At 55.9% G+C, this 19,327-nt stretch overlaps 1 protein-coding gene across 1 annotated transcript in view; it reads left to right on the forward strand.

The window, feature by feature from the left end:
* LOC140720731 (NACHT, LRR and PYD domains-containing protein 3-like) overlaps nt 1-19,327 on the forward strand; it is a 64,465-nt gene that overhangs the window by 30,952 nt on the left and 14,186 nt on the right. The window lies entirely within an intron of this gene.

The raw sequence follows: 19,327 nt of genomic DNA on the forward strand, positions 1-19,327 counted from the left end.
CCCTTCCTCCTTTGGGATCTCTTTTCCCCATCCACTTTCTCCTGTGGGATCTCTCTTCCCCATCCGCGTTCCTCCTGCCGGAAATTTCTTCCCTATCACACTTTCGCCTGAGGGATCTCTCTGCCGCATCCCACTTCCTCCTGTGGTTTCTCTCTTTCCCATCCCCCTTGCTCCTATGTGATCTCTCTTCCCATCTTGCTCCTGTGGGATCTCTCATCGCCTTCCCATTCTCCTGTGGGATCTCTATTCACCTTCCCCTTCTCCTGTGGGATCTCTCTTCCCCATCACTCTTCCTCCTGTGGTTTCTCTCTTTCCCATCCCCCTTGCTCCTATGTGATCTCTCTTCCGATCTTGCTCCTGTGGGATCTCTCATCACTTTCCCCTTCTACTGTGGGATCTCTATTTCCCATCCCCCTTCCTCCTGTGGGATCTCTCTTCCCCATCCCCCTTCCTCCTGTGGGATATCTTTTCCACATCCCCCTTCCTCCTGTGGGATCTCTCTCCCCAGCCCCCTTCCTCCTGTAGGATCTCTCTTCCCCAGCCCCCTTCCTCCTGTAGGATCTCTTTTTCCCATCCCCTTCGTCCTCTGGGATCTCTCTTCCCATTCCATTCCGCCTTTGGGATCTCTCTTCTCTATATCCACTTCCTCCACTGGGATCACTCTTCCCCATCCCCCTCCTCCTCTGGGAAGTCGATTCCCCATTCTCCTTCCTACTCTGTGATTTCTCTTCCCCATCCCCCTTTTTCCTGTGCGATCTCCCTTCCCCATCCCCCTTCCTCCTGTGGGATCTCTCTCCCCAGCCCCCTTCCTCCTGTGGAATCTCTCTTCCCCAGCCCCCTTCCTCCTGTAGGATTTCACGTCCCAAGCCCCCTTCCTCCTGTGGGATCTCTTTTTGCCCATCAGCCTTCCTCCTGTGGGATATCTCTTCCCCAGCCCCCTTCCTCCTGTAGGATTTCTCGTCCCAAGCCCCCTTCCTCCTGTGGGATCTCTTTTTGCCCATCAGCCTTCCTCCTGTGGGATATCTCTTCCCCAGCCCCCTTCCTCCTGTAGGATCTCTCTTCCCCAGCCCCCTTCCTCCTGTGGGATCTCTTTTTGCCCATCAGCCTTCCTCCTGTGGGATATCTCTTCCCCAGCCCCTTTCCTCCTGTAGGATCTCTTGTCCCAAGCCCCCTTCCTCCTGTAGGATCTCTTTTTCCCCATCAGCCTTCCTCCTGTGGGAACTTTCTTCCACATCCCCCTTCCTCCTGTGGGATCTCTCTTCCCCATCCCCCTTCCTCCTGTGGGATCTCTCTTTCCCATCCCCCTACCTGCAGTAGGATCTCTCTTCCCCATCTCCCTTCCTCCTGAGGGAACTCTCTTCCACATCCCCCTTACTCCTGTGGGATCTCTCTTTCCCATCCCCCTACCTGCAGTAGGATCTCTCTTCCCCATCTCCCTTCCTCCTGTGGGATCTCTCTTCCCCATCCCCCTTCCTCCTGTGGGATCTCTCTTTCCCCAGCCCCCTTCCTCCTGTGGGATCTCTCTTTCCCCAGCCCCTACCTGCAGTGGGATCTCTCTACCCCATCTCCCTTCCTCCTGTGGGAACTCTATTCCACATCCCCCTTCCTCCTGTGGGATCTCTCTTCCACATCCCCCTTCCTCCTGTAGGATCTCTCTTCCCCAGCCCCCTTCCTCCTGTGGGATCTCTTTTTCCCCATCAGCCTTCCTCCTGTGGGAACTTTCTTCCACATCCTCCTTCCTCCTGTGGAATCACTCTTCTCCATCCCCCTTCCTCCTGTGGGATCTCTCTCCCCAGCCCCCTTCCTCCTTTGGAATCTCTCTTCCCCATCCCCCTTCCTCCTGTGGGATCTTTCTCCCCAGCCCCCTTCCTCCTTTGGAATCTCTCTTCCCCATCCCCCTTACTCCTGTGGGATCTCTTTCCCCATCCCCCTCCCGCCTGTGGGATCTCTTTTTTCCCATCTATTTCCTCCTGTGGGAACTTTCTTCCACATCCCCCTTCCTCCTGTAGGATCTCTCTTCCCCAGCCCCCTTCCTCCTGTAGGATCTCTCTTCCCCAGCCCCCTTCCTCCTGTGGGATCTCCTTTCCCCATCAGCCTTCCACCTGTTGAATCTCTCTTCCCCAGCCCCCTTCCTCCTATGGGATCTCTCTTCCCCATCCCCCTTCCTCCTTTGGGATCTCTTTTCCCCATCCACTTTCTCCTGTGGGATCGCTCTTCCCCAGCCCCCTTCCTCCTGTGGGATCTCCTTTCCCCATCCCCCTCCCTCCTGTGGTATCTCTCTTCCCCATTCTCCTTCCTACTGTGTGATCTCTCTTCCCAATCGCCTTCCTCCTGTGGGATCTCCCTTCCCCATCCCTTTCCTCCTGTGGGACCTCTTCCCCATCCCCCTTCCTCCTGTGGGACCTCTCCTACCGTTACCCCCAAATCCTGTGGGATCGCTTCTCCCCCTCCCACTTCTTCCTGCGGGATCTCATTTCCTCATCCTCTCCCTCCTGTGGGATGTTTCTCACCCATTAACCTTCCTGCTTTGGGATCTCTTTACCCATCCCCCATGTATATTTATTTTCCCGATCTCCTTCCTCCCTTTCGATCTCTCTTCCTGATTCAGCTTCCTACTGCGGGATCTCTCTTCAATGTCCACTTCCGCCTCCGGGATCTCTCTTCCCCATCCCTCTTCCTCCTGTGGGATATCTCTTTCCCATCCCCTTCCTCCTGTGGGATCTCTCTTCCCCTTTCTCCTTACTCCCGTAGGCTCTCTCTTCCCCATCCCCCTACGACTGTGGTATCTCTTTTCCCCATCCCAATTCCACCTGTGGGATCTCTTTTTCCCATCCCTCTTCCTCCTGTGGGATCTCTTTTTCCCATCCCCTTCGTCCTCTGGGATCTCTCTTCCCATTCCATTCCGCCTGTGGGATCTCTCTTCTCTATATCCACTTCCTCCACTGGGATCACTCTTCCCCATCCCCCTCCTCCTCTGGGAAGTCGATTCCCCATTCTCCTTCCTACTGTGTGATTTCTCTTCCCCATCCCCCTTCCTCCTGTGGGATCTCTCTCCCCAGCCCCCTTCCTCCTGTGGAATCTCTCTTCCCCAGCCCCCTTCCTCCTGTAGGATTTCACGTCCCAAGCCCCCTTCCTCCTGTGGGATCTCTTTTTGCCCATCAGCCTTCCTCCTGTGGGATCTCTCTTTCCCATCCCCCTTCCTCCTGTGGGATCTCTCTCCCCAGCCCCCTTCCTCCTTTGGAATCTCTCTTCCCCATCCCCCTTCCTCCTGTGGGATCTCTCTTCCCCAGCCCCCTTCCTCCTGTAGGATCTCTCTTCCCCAGCCCCCTTCCTCCTGTGGGATCTCTCTTCCCCAGCCCCCTTCCTCCTGTGGGATCTCTTTTTCCCCATAAGCCTTCCTCCTGTGGGAACTTTCTTCCACATCCCCCTTCCTCCTGTGGGATCTCTCTTCCCCATCCCCCTTCCTCCTGTGGGATATCTTTTCCACATCCCACTTCCTCCTGTGGGATCTCCTTTCCCAATCAGCCTTCCTCCTGTTGAATCTCTCTTCCCCAGCCCCCTTCCTCCTATGGGATGTCTCTTCCCCATCCCCCTTCCTCCTTTGGGATCTCTTTTCCCCATCCACTTTCTCCTGTGGGATCTCTCTTCCCCATCCGCGTTCCTCCTGCCGGAAATTTCTTCCCTATCACACTTTCGCCTGAGGGATCTCTCTGCCGCATCCCACTTCCTCCTGTGGTTTCTCTCTTTCCCATCCCCCTTGCTCCTATGTGATCTCTCTTCCCATCTTGCTCCTGTGGGATCTCTCATCGCCTTCCCATTCTCCTGTGGGATCTCTATTCACCTTCCCCTTCTCCTGTGGGATCTCTCTTCCCCATCACTCTTCCTCCTGTGGTTTCTCTCTTTCCCATCCCCCTTGCTCCTATGTGATCTCTCTTCCGATCTTGCTCCTGTGGGATCTCTCATCACTTTCCCCTTCTACTGTGGGATCTCTATTTCCCATCCCCCTTCCTCCTGTGGGATCTCTCTTCCCCATCCCCCTTCCTCCTGTGGGATATCTTTTCCACATCCCCCTTCCTCCTGTGGGATCTCTCTCCCCAGCCCCCTTCCTCCTGTAGGATCTCTCTTCCCCAGCCCCCTTCCTCCTGTAGGATCTCTTTTTCCCATCCCCTTCGTCCTCTGGGATCTCTCTTCCCATTCCATTCCGCCTTTGGGATCTCTCTTCTCTATATCCACTTCCTCCACTGGGATCACTCTTCCCCATCCCCCTCCTCCTCTGGGAAGTCGATTCCCCATTCTCCTTCCTACTCTGTGATTTCTCTTCCCCATCCCCCTTTTTCCTGTGCGATCTCCCTTCCCCATCCCCCTTCCTCCTGTGGGATCTCTCTCCCCAGCCCCCTTCCTCCTGTGGAATCTCTCTTCCCCAGCCCCCTTCCTCCTGTAGGATTTCACGTCCCAAGCCCCCTTCCTCCTGTGGGATCTCTTTTTGCCCATCAGCCTTCCTCCTGTGGGATATCTCTTCCCCAGCCCCCTTCCTCCTGTAGGATTTCTCGTCCCAAGCCCCCTTCCTCCTGTGGGATCTCTTTTTGCCCATCAGCCTTCCTCCTGTGGGATATCTCTTCCCCAGCCCCCTTCCTCCTGTAGGATCTCTCTTCCCCAGCCCCCTTCCTCCTGTGGGATCTCTTTTTGCCCATCAGCCTTCCTCCTGTGGGATATCTCTTCCCCAGCCCCTTTCCTCCTGTAGGATCTCTTGTCCCAAGCCCCCTTCCTCCTGTAGGATCTCTTTTTCCCCATCAGCCTTCCTCCTGTGGGAACTTTCTTCCACATCCCCCTTCCTCCTGTGGGATCTCTCTTCCCCATCCCCCTTCCTCCTGTGGGATCTCTCTTTCCCATCCCCCTACCTGCAGTAGGATCTCTCTTCCCCATCTCCCTTCCTCCTGAGGGAACTCTCTTCCACATCCCCCTTACTCCTGTGGGATCTCTCTTTCCCATCCCCCTACCTGCAGTAGGATCTCTCTTCCCCATCTCCCTTCCTCCTGTGGGATCTCTCTTCCCCATCCCCCTTCCTCCTGTGGGATCTCTCTTTCCCCAGCCCCCTTCCTCCTGTGGGATCTCTCTTTCCCCAGCCCCTACCTGCAGTGGGATCTCTCTACCCCATCTCCCTTCCTCCTGTGGGAACTCTATTCCACATCCCCCTTCCTCCTGTGGGATCTCTCTTCCACATCCCCCTTCCTCCTGTAGGATCTCTCTTCCCCAGCCCCCTTCCTCCTGTGGGATCTCTTTTTCCCCATCAGCCTTCCTCCTGTGGGAACTTTCTTCCACATCCTCCTTCCTCCTGTGGAATCACTCTTCTCCATCCCCCTTCCTCCTGTGGGATCTCTCTCCCCAGCCCCCTTCCTCCTTTGGAATCTCTCTTCCCCATCCCCCTTCCTCCTGTGGGATCTTTCTCCCCAGCCCCCTTCCTCCTTTGGAATCTCTCTTCCCCAGCCCCCTTCCTCCTGTAGGATCTCTCTTCCCCAGCCCCCTTCCTCCTGTAGGATCTCTCTTCCCCAGCCCCCTTCCTCCTGTGGGATCTCCTTTCCCCATCAGCCTTCCTCCTGTTGAATCTCTCTTCCCCAGCCCCCTTCCTCCTATGGGATCTCTCTTCCCCATCCCCCTTCCTCCTTTGGGATATCTTTTCCCCATCCACTTTCTCCTGTGGGATCTCTCTTCCCCATCCCCCTACCTCCTGTTTGATCTCTCTTCCTGATTCTGCTTCCTACTGTGGGATCTCTCTTCCCCATCCGCGTTCCTCCTGCCGGAAATTTCTTCCCTATCACACTTTCGCCTGAGGGATCTCTCTGCCGCATCCCTCTTCCTCCTGTGGTTTCTCTCTTTCCCATCCCCCTTGCTCCTATGTGATCTCTCTTCCCATCTTGCTCCTGTGGGATCTCTCATCGCCTTCCCATTCTCCTGTGGGATCTCTATTCACCTTCCCCTTCTCCTGTGGGATCTCTCTTCCTCATCCCTCTTCCTCCTGTGGTTTCTCTCTTTCCCATCACCCTTCCTCCTGTGGGATCTCTCTTCCCCATTCTCCTTCCTACTCTGTGATCGCTCTTCCCTATCGCCTTCCTCCTATTGGACCTATTCCCCATCCCCCTCCCTCCTGTGGTATCTCTCTTCCCCATTCTCCTTCCTACTGTGTGATCTCTCTTCCCAATCGCCTTCCTCCTGTGGGATCTCCCTTCCCCATCCCCTTCCTCCTGTGGGACCTCTTCCCCATCGCCCTTCCTCCTGTGGGACCTCTTCCCCATTCCCCTTACTCCTGTTTGATCTCTCTTTCCTATCCCCCTTCCTCCTGTGGGATCTCTCCTACCATTACCCCCAAATCCTGTGGGATCTCTTCTCCCCATCCCACTTCTTCCTGCGGGATCTCATTTCCTCATCCTCTCCCTCCTGTGGGATGTTTCTCACCCATTAACCTTCCTGCTTTGGGATCTCTTTACCCATCCCCCATGTATATTTATTTTCCCGATCTCCTTCCTCCCTTTCGATCTCTCCCTGATTCAGCTTCCTACCTCGGGATCTCTCTTCAATGTCCACTTCCGCCTCCGGGATCTCTCTTCCCCATCCCTCTTCCTCCTGTGGGATATCTCTTTCCCATCCCCTTCCTCCTGTGGGATCTCTCTTCCCCTTTCTCCTTACTCCCGTGGGATCCCTCTTCCCCATCCCCCTACAACTGTGGTATCTCTTTTCCCCATCCCAATTCCACCTGTGGGATCTCTTTTTCCCATCCCTCTTCCTCCTGTGGGATCTCTTTTTCCCATCCCCTTCGTCCTCTGGGATCTCACTTCCCATCCCATTCCGCCTGTAGGATCTCTCTTCTCTATAACCACTTCCTCCACTGGGATCACTCTTCCCCATCCCCCTCCTCCTCTGGGAAGTCGATTCCCCATTCTCCTTCCTACTGTGTGATCTCTCTTCCCCATCCCCCTTTTTCCTGTGCGATCTCCCTTCCCCATCTCCCTTCCTCCTGTGGGATCTTTCTCCCCAGCCCCCTTCCTCCTGTGGAATCTCTCTTCCCCAGCCCCCATCCTCCTGTAGGATTTCTCGTCCCAAGCCCCCTTCCTCCTGTGGGATCTCTTTTTGCCCATCAGCCTTCCTCCTGTGGGATATCTCCTCCCCAGCCCCCTTCCTCCTGTAGGATCTCTCGTCCCAAGCCCCCTTCCTCCTGTGGGATCTCTTTTTCCCCATCAGCCTTCCTCCTGTGGGAACTTTCTTCCACATCCCCCTTCCTCCTGTGGGATCTCTCTTCCCCATCCCACTTCCTCCTGTGGGATCTCTCTTTCCCATCCCCCTTCCTCCTGTGGGATCTCTCTCCCCAGCCCCCTTCCTCCTTTGGAATCTCTCTTCCCCATCCCCCTTCCTCCTGTGGGATCTCTCTCCCCAGCCCCCTTCCTCCTGTAGGATCTCTCTTCCCCAGACCACTTCCTCCTGTGGAATCTCTCTTCCCCAGCCCCCTTCCTCCTGTGGGATCTCTCTTCCCCATCCCCCTACCTCCTGTTTGATCTCTCTTCCTGATTCTGCTTCCTACTGTGGGATCTCTCTTCCCCATCCACTTCCTCCTGCCGGAAATTTCTTCCCTATCACCCTTCCTCCTGAGGGATCTCTCTGCCGCATCCCCCTTCCCCCTGTGGGATCTCTCTTCAACCATCCCCCTTCCTCCTTTGGGATCTCTTTTCCCCATCCCCCTCCCGCCTGTGGGATCTCTTTTTTCCCATCTATTTCCTCCTGTGGGAACTTTCTTCCACATCCCCCTTCCTCCTGTGGGATCTCTCTTCCCCAGCCCCCTTCCTCCTGTGGGATGTCTATTCCCCATCCCTCTTCCTCCTGTGGGATATCTCTTACGCATCCTCTTCCTCCTGTGGGATCTCTCTTCCCCATCCCCCTTCCTCCTGTGGGATCTCTCTTTCCCATCCCCCTACCTGCAGTAGGATCTCTCTTCCCCATCTACCTTCCTCCTGAGGGAACTCTCTTCCACATCCCCCTTCCTCCTGTGGGATCTCTCTTCCCCATCTCCCTTCCTCCTGTGGGAACTCTCTTCCACATCCCCATTCCTCCTGTGGGATCACTCTTCCACATCCCCCTTCCTCCTGTAGGATCTCTCTTCCCCAGCCCCCTTCCTCCTGTGGGATCTCTTTTTCCCCATCAGCCTTCCTCCTGTGGGATATCTCTTCCCCAGCCCCCTTCCTCCTGTAGGATCTCTCGTCCCAAGCCCCCTTCCTCCTGTGGGATCTCTTTTTCCCCATCAGCCTTCCTCCTGTGGGAACTTTCTTCCACATCCCCCTTCCTCCTGTGGGATCTCTCTTCCCCATCCCACTTCCTCCTGTGGGATCTCTCTTTCCCATCCCCCTACCTGCAGTAGGATCTCTCTTCCCCATCTCCCTTCCTCCTGAGGGAACTCTCTTCCACATCCCCCTTCCTCCTGTGCGATCTCTCTTCCCAATCCCCCTTCCTCCTGTGGGATCTCTCTTTCCCCAGCCCCCTTCCTCCTGTGGGATCTCTCTTTCCCCAGCCCCTACCTGCAGTGGGATCTCTCTTCCCCATCTCCCTTCCTCCTGAGGGAACTCTCTTCCACATCCCCCTTCCTCCTGTAGGATCTCTCTTCCCCAGCCCCCTTCCCCCTGTGGGATCTCTTTTTCCCCATCAGCCTTCCTCCTGTGGGAACTTTCTTCCACATCCCCCTTCCTCCTGTGGAATCTCTCTTCCCCATCCCCCTTCCTCCTGTGGGATCTCTCTCCCCAGCCCCCTTTCTCCTTTGGAATCTCTCTTCCCCATCCCCCTTCCTCCTGTGGGATCTCTCTCCCCAGCCCGCTTCCTCCTGTAGGATCTCTCTTCCCCAGACCACTTCCTCCTGTGGAATCTCTCTTCCCCAGCCCCCTTCCTCCTGTGGGATCTCTCTTCCCCATCCCCCTACCTCCTGTTTGATCTCTCATCCTGATTCTGCTTCCTACTGTGGGATCTATCTTCCCCATCCACTTCCTCCTGCCGGAAATTTCTTCCCTATCACCCTTCCTCCTGAGGGATCTCTCTGCCGCATCCCCCTTCCCCCAGTGGGATCTCTCTTCAACCATCCCCCTTCCTCCTTTGGGATCTCTTTTCCCCATCCCCCTCCCGCCTGTGGGATCTCTTTTTTCCCATCTATTTCCTCCTGTGGGAACTTTCTTCCACATCCCCCTTCCTCCTGTGGGATATCTTTTCCACATCCCCCTTCCTCCTGTGGGATCTCTCTCCCCAGCCCCCTTCCTCCTGTAGGATCTCTCTTCCCCAGCCCCCTTCCTCCTGTAGGATCTCTCTTCCCCAGCCCCCTTCCACCTGTAGGATCGCTCTTCCCCAGCCCCCTTCCTCCTGTGGGATCTCCTTTCCCCATCCCCCTCCCTCCTGTGGTATCTCTCTTCCCCATTCTCCTTCCTACTGTGTGATCTCTCTTCCCAATCGCCTTCCTCCTGTGGGATCTCCCTTCCCCATTCCCTTCCTCCTGTGGGACCTCTTCCCCATCCCCCTTCCTCCTGTGGGACCTCTTCCCCATTCCCCTTACTCCCGTTTGATCTCTCTTTCCTATCCCCCTTCCTCCTGTGGGATCTCTCCTACCATTACCCCCAAATCCTGTGGGATCTCTTCTCCCCATCCCACTTCTTCCTGCGGGATCTCATTTCCTCATCCCCGTCCTCCTGTGGGATCTCTATTCCCCTTTCTCCTTACTCCCGTCGGATCTCTCTTCCCCATCCCCCTACAACTGTGGTATCTCTTTTCCCCATCCCAATTCCACCTGTGGGATCTCTTTTTCCCATCCCTCTTCCTCCTGTGGGATCTCTTTTTCCCATCCCCTTCGTCCTCTGGGATCTCCCTTCCCCATCCCCCTTCCTCCTGTGGACTCTCTCTTCCCCAGCCCCCTTCCTCCTGTAGGATTTCTCGTCCCAAGCCCCCTTCCTCCTGTGGGATCTCTCTTCCCCAGCCCCCTTCCTCCTGTGGGATCTCTTTTTCCCCATCAGCCTTCCTCCTGTGGGATATCTCTTCCCCAGCCCCCTTCCTCCTGTAGGATCTCTCGTCCCAAGCCCCCTTCCTCCTGTGGGATCTCTTTTTCCCCATCAGCCTTCCTCCTGTGGGAACTTTCTTCCACATCCCCCTTCCTCCTGTGGGATCTCTCTTCCCCATCCCACTTCCTCCTGTGGGATCTCTCTTTCCCATCCCCCTACCTGCAGTAGGATCTCTCTTCCCCATCTCCCTTCCTCCTGAGGGAACTCTCTTCCACATCCCCCTTCCTCCTGTGCGATCTCTCTTCCCCATCCCCCTTCCTCCTGTGGGATCTCTCTTTCCCCAGCCCCCTTCCTCCTGTGGGATCTCTCTTTCCCCAGCCCCTACCTGCAGTGGGATCTCTCTTCCCCATCTCCCTTCCTCCTGAGGGAACTCTCTTCCACATCCCCCTTCCTCCTGTAGGATCTCTCTTCCCCAGCCCCCTTCCCCCTGTGGGATCTCCTTTTCCCCATCAGCCTTCCTCCTGTGGGAACTGTCTTCCACATCCCCCTTCCTCCTGTGGAATCTCTCTTCCCCATCCCCCTTCCTCCTGTGGGATCTCTCTCCCCAGCCCCCTTCCTCCTTTGGAATCTCTCTTCCCCATCCCCCTTCCTCCTGTGGGATCTCTCTCCCCAGCCCCCTTCCTCCTGTAGGATCTCTCATCCCCAGACCACTTCCTCCTGTGGAATCTCTCTTCCCCAACCCCCTTCCTCCTGTGGGATCTCTCTTCCCCATCCCCCTACCTCCTGTTTGATATCTCTTCCTGATTCTGCTTCCTACTGTGGGATCTTTCTTCCCTATCACCCTTCCTCCTGAGGGATCTCTCTGCCGCATCCCCCTTCCCCCAGTGGGATCTCTCTTCAACCATCCCCCTTCCTCCTTTGGGATCTCTTTTCCCCATCCCCCTCCCGCCTGTGGGATCTCTTTTTTCCCATCTATTTCCTCCTGTGGGAACTTTCTTCCACATCCCCCTTCCTCCTGTGGGATATCTTTTCCACATCCCCCTTCCTCCTGTGGGATCTCTCTCCCCAGCCCCCTTCCTCCTGTAGGATCTCTCTTCCCCAGCCCCCTTCCTCCTGTAGGATCTCTCTTCCCCAGCCCCCTTCCACCTGTAGGATCGCTCTTCCCCAGCCCCCTTCCTCCTGTGGGATCTCCCTTCCCCATCCCCCTTCCTCCTGTGGAACCTCTTCCCCATTCCCCTTACTCCTGCGGGATCTCAGTTCCACATCCCCTCCTTCCTGTGGGATCTATCTTCCCCAGCCCCCTTCCTCCTGTGGGATCTCTCTTCCCCATCCCCCTTCCTTCTGTGGGAATTCTCTTCCGGATCCCCTTCCTCCTGTGGTATCTCTCTTTCCCATCTCCCTTCCTCCTGAGGGATCTCTCTGCCGCATCCCTCTTCCTCCTGTGGTTTCTGTCTTTCCCATCCCCCTTGCTCCTATGTGATCTCTCTTCCGATCTTGCTCCTGTGGGATCTCTCATCACCTTCCCCTTCTACTGTGGGATCTCTCTTCCCCATCCCCTTCATCCTGTGAGATCTTTATTTCCCATCCCCCTTCTTCCTGTGGGATCTCCTTTCCACATCCCCCTTCCTCCTGTAGGATCTCTCTTCCCCAGCCCCCTTCCTCCTGTAGGATCGCTCTTCCCAAGCCCCCTTCCTCCTGTGGGATCTCCTTTCCCCATCCCCCTCCCTCCTGTGGTATCTTTCTTCCCCATTCTCCTTCCTACTGTGTGATCTCTCTTCCCAATCGCCTTCCTCCTGTGGGATCTCCCTTCCCCATCCCCTTCCACCTGTGGGACCTCTTCCCCATCCCCCTTCCTCCTGTGGGACCTCTTCCCCATTCCCCTTACTCCTGTTTGATCTCTCTTTCCTATCCCCCTTCCTCCTGTGGGATCTCTCCTACCATTACCCCCAAATCCTGTGGGATCTCTTCTCCCCATGCCACTTCTTCCTGCGGGATCTCATTTCCTCATCCTCTCCCTCCTGTGGGATGTTTCTCACCCATTAACCTTCCTGCTTTGGGATCTCTTTACCCATCCCCCATGTATATTTATTTTCCCGATCTCCTTCCTCCCTTTCGATCTCTCTTCCTGATTCAGCTTCCTACTGCGGGATCTCTCTTCAATGTCCACTTCCGCCTCCGGGATCTCTCTTCCCCATTCCTCTTCCTCCTGTGGGATATCTCTTTCCTATCCCCTTCCTCCTGTGGGATCTCTATTCCCCTTTCTCCTTACTCCCGTCGGATCTCTCTTCCCCATCCCCCTACAACTGTGGTATCTCTTTTCCCCATCCCAATTCCACCTGTGGGATCTCTTTTTCCCATCCCTCTTCCTCCTGTGGGATCTCTTTTTCCCATCCCCTTCGTCCTCTGGGATCTCCCTTCCCCATCCCCCTTCCTCCTGTGGACTCTCTCTTCCCCAGCCCCCTTCCTCCTGTAGGATTTCTCGTCCCAAGCCCCCTTCCTCCTTTGGGATCTCTTTTTGCCCATCAGCCTTCCTCCTGTGGGATATCTCTTCCCCAGCCCCCTTCCTCCTGTAGGATCTCTCGTCCCAAGCCCCCTTCCTCCTGTGGGATCTCTTTTTCCCCATCAGCCTTCCTCCTGTGGGAACTTTCTTCCACATCCCCCTTCCTCCTGTGGGATCTCTCTTCCCCATCCCCCTTCCTCCTGTGGGATCTCTCTTTCCCATCCCCCTACCTGCAGTAGGATCTCTCTTCCCCATCTCCCTTCCTCCTGAGGGAACTCTCTTCCACATCCCCCTTCCTCCTGTGGGATCTCTCTTCCCCATCCCCCTTCCTCCTGTGGGATCTCTCTTTCCCCAGCCCCCTTCCTCCTGTGGGATCTCTCTTTCCCCAGCCCCTACCTGCAGTGGGATCTCTCTTCCCCATCTCCCTTCCTCCTGAGGGAACTCTCTTCCACATCCCCCTTCCTCCTGTGGGATCTCTCTTCCACATCCCCCTTCCTCCTGTAGGATCTCTCTTCCCCAGCCCCCTTCCTCCTGTGGGATCTTTTTTTCCCCATCAGCCTTCCTCCTGTGGGAACTTTCTTCCACATCCCCCTTCCTCCTGTAGGATCTCTCTTCCCCAGCCCCCTTCCTCCTGTGGGATCTTTTTTTCCCCATCAGCCTTCCTCCTGTGGGTACTTTCTTCCACATCCCCCTTGTCCTGTAGGATCTCTCTTCCCCAGCCCCCTTCCTCCTGTAGGATCTCTCTTCCCCAGCCCCATTCCTCCTGTGGGATCTCTATTCCCCTTTCTCCTTACTCCCGTCGGATCTTTCTTCCCCATCCCCCTACAACTGTGGTATCTCTTTTCCCCATCCCAATTCCACCTGTGGGATCTCTTTTTCCCATCCCTCTTCCTCCTGTGGGATCTCTTTTTCCCATCCCCTTCGTCCTCTGGGATCTCCCTTCCCCATCCCCCTTCCTCCTGTGGACTCTCTCTTCCCCAGCCCCCTTCCTCCTGTAGGATTTCTCGTCCCAAGCCCCCTTCCTCCTGTGGGATCTCTTTTTGCCCATCAGCCTTCCTCCTGTGGGATATCTCTTCCCCAGCCCCCTTTCTCCTGTAGGATCTCTCGTCCCAAGCCCCCTTCCTCCTGTGGGATCTCTTTTTCCCCATCAGCCTTCCTCCTGTGGGAACTTTCTTCCACATCCCCCTTCCTCCTGTGGGATCTCTCTTCCCCATCCCCCTTCCTCCTGTGGGATCTCTCTTTCCCATCCCCCTACCTGCAGTAGGATCTCTCTTCCCCATCTCCCTTCCTCCTGAGGGAACTCTCTTCCACATCGCCCTTCCTCCTGTGGGATCTCTCTTTCCCATCCCCCTTCCTCCTGTGGGATCTCTCTTTCCCCAGCCCCCTTCCTCCTGTGGGATCTCTCTTTCCCCAGCCCCTACCTGCAGTGGGATCTCTCTTCCCCATCTCCCTTCCTACTGAGCGAACTCTCTTCCACATCCCCCTTCCTCCTGTGGGATCTCTCTTCCACATCCCCCTTCCTCCTGTAGGATCTCTCTTCCCCAGCCCCCTTCCTCCTGTGGGATCTTTTTTTCCCCATCAGCCTTCCTCCTGTGGGCACTTTCTTCCACATCCCCCTTCCTCCTGTAGGATCTCTCTTCCCCAGCCCCCTTCCTCCTGTGGGATCTTTTTTTCCCCATCAGCCTTCCTCCTGTGGGAACTTTCTTCCACATCCCCCTTCCTCCTGTAGGATCTCTCTTCCCCAGTCCCCTTCCTCCTGTAAGATCTCTCTTCCCCAGCCCCCTTCCTCCTGTAGGATCTCTCTTCCCCAGCCCCCTTCCTCCTGTAGGATCTCTCATCCCCAGCCCCCTTCCTCCTGTGGGATCTCCTTTCCCCATCAGCCTTCCTCCTGTTGAATCTCTCTTCCCCAGCCCCCTTCCTCCTATGGGATCTCTCTTCCCCATCCCCCTTCCTCCTTTGGGATCTCTTTTCCCCATCCACTTTCTCCTGTGGGATCTCTCTTCCCCATCCCCCTACCTCCTGTTTGATCTCTCTTCCTGATTCTGCTTCCTACTGTGGGATCTCTCTTCCCCATCCGCGTTCCTCCTGCCGGAAATTTCTTCACTATCACACTTTCGCCTGAGGGATCTCTCTGCCGCATCCCTCTTCCTCCTGTGGTTTCTCTCTTTCCCATCCCCCTTGCTCCTATGTGATCTCTCTTCCCATCTTGCTCCTGTGGGATCTCTCATCGCCTTCCCATTCTCCTGTGGGATCTCTATTCACCTTCCCCTTCTCCTGTGGGATCTCTCTTCCTCATCCCTCTTCCTCCTGTGGTTTCTCTCTTTCCCATCCCCCTTCCTCCTGTGGGATCTCTCTTCCCCATTCTCCTTCCTACTCTGTGATCGCTCTTCCCCATCGCCTTCCTCCTATTGGACCTATTCCCCATCCCCCTCCCTCCTGTGGTATCTCTCTTCCCCATTCTCCTTCCTACTGTGTGATCTCTCTTCCCAATCGCCTTCCTCCTGTGGGATCTCCCTTCCCCATCCCCTTCCTCCTGTGGGACCTCTTCCCCATCCCCCTTCCTCCTGTGGGACCTCTTCCCCATTCCCCTTACTCCTGTTTGATCTCTCTTTCCTATCCCCCTTCCTCCTGTGGGATCTCTCCTACCATTACCCCCAAATCCTGTGGGATCTCTTCTCCCCATCCCACTTCTTCCTGCGGGATCTCATTTCCTCATCCTCTCCCTCCTGTGGGATGTTTCTCACCCATTAACCTTCCTGCTTTGGGATCTCTTTACCCATCCCCCATGTATATTTTTTTTTCCCGATCTCCTTCCTCCCTTTCGATCCCTCTTCCTGATTCAGCTTCCTACTGCGGGATCTCTCTTCAATGTCCACTTCCTCCACTGGGATCACTCTTCCCCATCCCCCTCCTCCTCTGGGACGTCGATTCCCCATTCTCCTTCCTACTGTGTGATCTCTCTTCCCCATCCCCCTTTTTCCTGTGGGATCTCCCTTCCCCATCCCCCTTCCTCCGGTGGGATCTCTCTCCCCAGCCCCCTTCCTCCTGTGGAATCTCTCTTCCACAGCCCCCTTCCTCCTGTAGGATCTCTTTTTGCCCATCAGCCTTCCTCCTGTGGGATATCTCTTCCCCAGCCCCCTTCCTCCTGTAGGATCTCTCGTCCCAAGCCCCCTTCCTCCTGTGGGATCTCTTTTTCCCCATCAGCCTTCCTCCTGTGGGAACATTCTTCCACAGCCCCCTTCCTCCTGTGGGATCTCTCTTCCCCATCCCCCTTCTTCCTGTGGGATCTCTCTTTCCCATCCCCCTACCTGCAGTAGGATCTCTCTTCCCCATCTCCCTTCCTCCTGAGGGAACTCTCTTCCACATCCCCCTTCCTCCTGTGCGATCTCTCTTCCCCATCCCCCTTCCTCCTGTGGGATCTCTCTTTCCCCAGCCCCCTTCCTCCTGTGGGATCTCTCTTTCCCCAGCCCCTACCTGCAGTGGGATCTCTCTTCCCCATCTCCCTTCCTCCTGAGGGAACTCTCTTCCACATCCCCCTTCCTCCTGTGGGATCTCTCTTCCACATCCCCCTTCCTCCTGTAGGATCTCTCTTCCCCAGCCCCCTTCACCCTGTGGGATCTCTTTTTCCCCATCAGCCTTCCTCCTGTGGGAACTTTCTTCCACATCCCCCTTCCTCCTGTGGAATCTCTCTTCCCCATCCCCCTTCCTCCTGTGGGATCTCTCTCCCCAGCCCCCTTCCTCCTTTGGAATCTCTCTTCCCCATCCCCCTTCCTCCTGTGGGATCTCTCTCCCCAGCCCCCTTCCTCCTGTAGGATCTCTCTTCCCCAGACCACTTCCTCCTGTGGAATCTCTCTTCCCCAGCCCCCTTCCTCCTGTGGGATCTCTCTTCCCCATCCCCCTACCTCCTGTTTGATCTCTCTTCCTGATTCTGCTTCCTACTGTGGGATCTCTCTTCCCCATCCACTTCCTCCTGCCGGAAATTTCTTCCCTATCACCCTTCCTCCTGAGGGATCTCTCTGCCGCATCCCCCTTCCCCCTGTGGGATCTCTCTTCAACCATCCCCCTTCCTCCTTTGGGTTCTCTTTTCCCCATCCCCCTCCCGCCTGTGGGATCTCTTTTTTCCCATCTATTTCCTCCTGTGGGAACTTTCTTCCACATCCCCCTTCCTCCTGTGGGATCTCTCTTCCCCAGCCCCCTTCCTCCTGTGGGATGTCTATTCCCCATCCCTCTTCCTCCTGTGGGATATCTCTTACGCATCCTCTTCCTCCTGTGGGATCTCTCTTCCCCATCCCCCTTCCTCCTGTGGGATCTCTCTTTCCCATCCCCCAACCTGCAGTAGGATCTCTCTTCCCCATCTACCTTCCTCCTGAGGGAACTCTCTTCCACATCCCCCTTCCTCCTGAGGGAACTCTCTTCCACATCCCCATTCCTCCTGTGGGATCACTCTTCCACATCCCCCTTCCTCCTGTAGGATCTCTCTTCCCCAGCCCCCTTCCTCCTGTGGGATCTCTTTTTCCCCATCAGCCTTCCTCTTGTGGGAACTTTCTTCCACATCCCCCTTCCTCCTGTGGAATCTCTCTTCCCCATCCCCCTTCCTCCTGTGGGATCTCTCTTCCCCATCCCCCTTCCTCCTGCGGGATCTCTCTCCCCAGCCCCCTTCCTCCTGTGGAATCTCTCTTCCCCATCCCCCTTCCTCCTGTGGAATCTCTCTTCCCCATCCCCCTTCCTCCTGTGGGATCTCTCTCCCCAGCCCCCTTCCTCCTGTAGGATCTCTCTTCCCCAGACCCCTTCCTCCTGTGGAATCTCTCTTCCCCAGCCCCCTTCCTCCTGTGGGATCTCTCTTCCCCATCCCCCTACCTCCTGTTTGATCTCTCTTCCTGATTCTGCTTCCTACTGTGGGATCTCTCTTCCCCATCCACTTCCTCCTGCCGGAAATTTCTTCCCTATCACCCTTTCTCCTGAGGGATCTCTCTGCCGCATCCCTCTTCCTGCTGTGGGATCTCTCTTTCCCATCCCCCTTCCTCCTATGTGATCTCTCTTCCCATCTTGCTCCTGTGGGATCTCTCATCACCTTCCCCTTCTCCTGTGGGATCTCTCTTCCCCAGCCCCCTTCTCCTGTGGGATCTCTCTTCCTGATTCTGTTTCTGACTGCGAGATCTCTCTTCCCAATCTCTTTCACCATGTGGTATCTCTTCCCCATCCTCCTTACTCCTGCGGGATCTCAGTTCCACATCCCCTCCTTCCTGTGGGATCTATCTTCCCCAGACCCCTTCCTCCTGTGGGATCTCTCTTCCCCATCCCCCTTCCTTCTGTGGGAATTCTCTTCCGGATCCCCTTCCTCCTGTGGTATCTCTCTTCCCCATCTCCCTTCCTCCTGTGGGATCTCTCTTCCCCAGCCCCCTTCCTCCTGTGGGTTCTCTCTTCCCCATCAACCTTCCTCCTGTGAGATCTCGCTTTCCTATCCCCCTTCCTCCTGTGGGATCTCTCTTCCCCAGCCCCCTTACTCCAGTGGGATCTCTCTTTCCCATTCTCCTTCCTCTTGTGGGAACTGTCTTCCCCATCTCCCTTCCTTCTGTGGGAATTCACTTCCGGATCACCTTCCTCCTGTGGGATCTATCTTCCCCATCCCCCTTCCTCCTGTGGGATCTCACTTTCCCAAGCCCCCTTCCTCCTGTGGGATCTCTCTTTCCCATCCCCCTATCTGCAGTGGGATCTCTCTTCCCCATCTCCCTTCCTTCTGTGGGAATTCTCTTCCGGATCCCCTTCCTCCTGTGGTATCTCTCTTCCCCATCTCCCTTCCTCCTGTGGGATATCTCTTCCCCAGCCCCCTTCCTCCTGTGGGATCTCTCTTCAACCATCCCCCTTCTTCCTCTGGGATCTCTTTTCCCCATCCCCCTCCCGCCTGTGGGATCTCTTTTTTCCCATCTATTTCCTCCTGTGGGAACTTTCTTCCACATCCCCCTTCCTCCTGTGGGATCTCTCTTCCCCAGCCCCCTTCCTCCTGTGGTATGTCTATTCCCCATCCCCCTACCTCCTGTTTGATCTCTTTTCCTGATTCTGCTTCCTACTGTGGGATCTCTCTTCCCCATCCACTTCCTACTGCCGGAAATTTCTTCCCTATCACCCTTTCTCCTGAGGGATCTCTCTGCCGCATCCCTCTTCCTCCTGTGGGATCTCTCTTTCCCATCCCCCTTCCTCCTATGTGATCTCTCTTCCCATCTTGCTCCTGTGGGATCTCTCATCACCTTCCCCTTCTCCTGTGGGATCTCTCTTCCCCAGCCCCCTTCTCCTGTGGGATCTCTCTTCCTGATTCTGTTTCTGACTGCAAGATCTCTCTTCCCAATCTCTTTCACCATGTGGTATCTCTTCCCCAGCCCCCTTCCTCCTGTGGGATCTCCTTTCCCCATCAGCCTTCCTCCTGTTGAATCTCTCTTCCTCAGCCCCCTTCCTCCTATGGGATCTCTCTTCCCCATCCCCCTTCCTCCTTTGGGATCTCTTTTCCCCATTCACTTTCTCCTGTGGGATCTCTCTTCCCCATCCCCCTACCTCCTGTTTGATCTCTCTTCCTGATTCTGCTTCCTACTGTGGGATCTCTCTTCCCCATCCGCGTTCCTCCTGCCGGAAATATCTTCCCTATCACACTTTCGCCTGAGGGATCTCTCTGCCGCATCCCTCTTCCTCCTCTGGTTTCTCTTTTTCCCATCCCCCTTGCTCCTATGTGATCTCTCTTCCCATCTTGCTCCTGTGGGATCTCTCATCGCCTTCCCATTCTCCTGTGGGATCTCTATTCACCTTCCCCTTCTCCTGTGGGATC

The sequence above is a fragment of the Hemitrygon akajei genome, unplaced genomic scaffold (genome assembly GCF_048418815.1).
Source record: "Hemitrygon akajei unplaced genomic scaffold, sHemAka1.3 Scf000046, whole genome shotgun sequence".
Lineage (NCBI taxonomy): Eukaryota > Metazoa > Chordata > Chondrichthyes > Myliobatiformes > Dasyatidae > Hemitrygon > Hemitrygon akajei.